Here is a 3,293-nt window from a genome sequence, read left to right as displayed (position 1 = left end):
GGACAATCATACTCTTTAACACATGATTGCAAATGATGATGATTCTTAATGTTCACATCAAATTAAAAGATACAACGTTGGAACTGTTGTTTTGATGGATCAATTAGCTGTTTAGCTTTCTCTTTCTTGGAAGTAGTTTGTGCTTAGAAAGGAAATTGTTAGTGTGTACTTCACCTACCAATGGCCTTGGAGTAGAGGCCAATTGTGCCATTGGTCTTGGGATAGGAAAATAGAAACAGCTAACACAACATAGATTGGCATCAAATCTGGGAAGTTTTCTGATCTGTACAAGTGTACATGCTACACTTTGCCTTTGGAGGAAATTAAAATTGGTTTTGAATTACTTTTCCTTCACAAGTAGTAAGAAGATGCCATCCTTTGTAAAAATTATAACAATGTTTCAATGAATACCAATCCTACCAGAATGGAGTACAGTAAAATGGAAGTGTATACCTTTGAGAGATGATGTGTTTTACTGCAATAAGGCTAACAAATTATGTGTTACAAGAATGAATTTTGATTTCTCATTAATCTGAGGAGAGGAACCATATCTTTCTTTTAAAGTTCAGCTGTGTATCACATGGATATGCTGGTGGTGAATGATAGATATCTCTCAAAACAGCTGAGAGAAAACATTTTATTGAATTTATCTTTACTAATTCTCCATGATCTCTCTATTTTTTATTCCTTCCCTCCAATGTTCTTTGATAGATTGCCTCCTCCCCAAGTCATTGACTTTCTCACGTCTTGCATTGTGTAATCCCATGCACAGTTTCTAATCAAGCCCCTTTGTTTAAATGCTCATTTAGGAGTATGAGTTGAATTCCATCAGCCAACTTTTTTTCTGAAGTGGATTTCTTCTCAGTTGTGTAGAGATAATGTCCTTGATGGCCATGGGAGAGCCAGACGATTCTAGTCCATGGACACCAATTATTGCTTGAACATAGGAACAGGATCTTCTGAGCTTGTTCTGAATTTCTATGACATCCAGGCTGATTGGTGACTTAGCTGTAAATGTGCAGATCAGTCCCATTGTGTACCTTGATAATTGGTTGTTTGGACAGCTAGGCTACTCAGCCCGTTGAAATAGATGCAACCCCACTGGATGGCATGTAGTGTCTTCTCTCTGTCACAAGGAATTTATGGAAACAAATTTGATGGCATCTTTTGTCATCACCTTCGCCCTGACTCTGTTGTCCTGAGCATATTGACGGCTCCAACAGAGGATATTCTACAGACATCTTATGTCCTAAAGTCCCTTGACCAAGTGATCTTATTTACATTTAAACCAGTGAAGAGACTGCCCACAATGTTACCACATAAGTCTTCAGATATTTTCTGATCAACCTGTTCGGCGATATTATTGCACACCTCGGGATCAGGTGGCACTTGAACCCAGGTCTCTTGAGTCAAAGGCAGGGACACTATCACTGTGCCACAAGAGCCCTTCTTGAGAGACTTCAGAACCAGACCCAATATTCTTCTCAACAGTTCCAAATGACAGCTATTGGATAGCAAATGGGAAATTGTGCCCATAATGGGCTTTTCATGCAAATTAATTAATTGGAAAACATGAGCCATTTACTGGTAGTGGCGATTAATAGATTTTAAAAAATGGTTAATTTGGTGATGGGAAAAATACCATTCAGTTGTGAGTGAGAGCACCTTTAGATTAAAAAAAAAGCAATTAGGAAATCTGGCACATTTCCTCTCCATGTCTTGAAGCTTTAACCAATCAGAATGGTGGTAAACTACCCTTGCTTGAGATCAGCTGAACCACTACTGACCAGGATTGAATCTGGGGTCTTTATGACCTGTATGGTTCAGGACAACATCCAGCAGCTCATTTAGTCTCTGAGCCATGCAGGAACATGGGATTCAGTATGAGCTTGGATACAAAATTGGCATAACAGCAGGAGGCAGAGAGTGGTGATGGAGGGTTATTTCTTGGACTGCAGCCTTGTGACCAGCAGTGTTCCACAGACATCAGTGCTGAGTCCACTTTTCTTTATCATTTATATAAAGGATTAGATGAGAATACAGAAGGCATGGTTACTAAGTTTGCAGATGACACCAAGATTGGAGGTATTGTAAACAGTGATGAAGGATATCTAAGATTGCAAAGAGATCTTGATAAATTGAGTCAATGGGCTGAGGAGCAATGGGTGGAATTTAATTTGAATAAATGCAAGATATTGCATTTTGGTAAAACAAACAAGGGCAGGACTTATTCAATTAAAAGTACGGCATTGGGTAGTGTTATAGAACAGAGAGATCCAAGGGTTCATGCACATAATTTATTAGCCATGATTGAATGGCAGAGCAGACTCGATGGGCCAAATGGCCTAATTCCTGCTCCTATGTCTTATGGCCTTATGCTTAGGGTCTTAATTCTTTGAAGTTTGCATCACATGTAGACAGGGTGCTTAAGAAGGCATTTAGCATGCTTGCCTTCATTGCTGATACCTTTGAATATAGGACTTGGGACACCATGTTGAGGTTGTACAGGACATTGGTGAGGCCTCTTTTAGAGTACTGGATCCAGTTCTGATCTCCCTGTTATAGAAAGGATATTCTTAAGGTGGAGAGGGTTTAGAAAAGATTTACCAGGATGTTGCTGGGAATGGAGGGTTTGAGTTCTCAGAGAAGTTGGGGCTACTTTCACTGGAGAGTAGAAGGTTGTGAGGTGACTTGATAGAGGTTTATAAAATCATGAGGAATATAGACAAGGTGAATGGCAGGTGTCTTTTCCCCAGGGGGGCGGATTTTAAGACTAGAGGGCATATTTTCAAGATGAGAAGAGAAAGATTTCTTATGTGAAACGAACTTCCAGAGGAAGTTATGTTCGCGGGTATAGTTATTTGACATTTGGATAAGTACATGAATAAGAAATGTTTGGAGGGATATGGGCCAAGTGCAGGCAGGTGAGACTAGTTTAGTTTGGGATTATGGTTGGTATGAACTTGTTGGACAGAAGGGTCTGTTTTCATGCTGAATGACTATGACTCTCTAACTGTTTTTCCAATGAGAATAAGTTGTCTGTCAGCAAAGTTGGCCAGTTCTATTAACTGCAATTCCTTAAAGCTCAAACTGTGTTAAGATTTTGTGTAACTTAATTCATTGATTAATGAAAGGTCATGAAGCAGAGATTCTTTAATTCACTGGCATCAGGACATTACAAACATGAAAAGAAATTAATGTTAAAAATGGAAGTATTTACATGGAACAAAGCTTGTGGTTTAAATTGGGTGGAGGAACTGGGTCTTTGTCAGTCTGCTCCTTCTTCCCATGAG

This window comes from Rhincodon typus, chromosome 14, assembly GCF_021869965.1.
Source record: "Rhincodon typus isolate 14 chromosome 14, sRhiTyp1.1, whole genome shotgun sequence".
Classification (NCBI taxonomy): Eukaryota; Metazoa; Chordata; class Chondrichthyes; order Orectolobiformes; family Rhincodontidae; genus Rhincodon; species Rhincodon typus.
The sequence above is the reverse complement of the archived record's forward strand: the minus strand, read 5'-3'. Positions refer to the sequence as shown.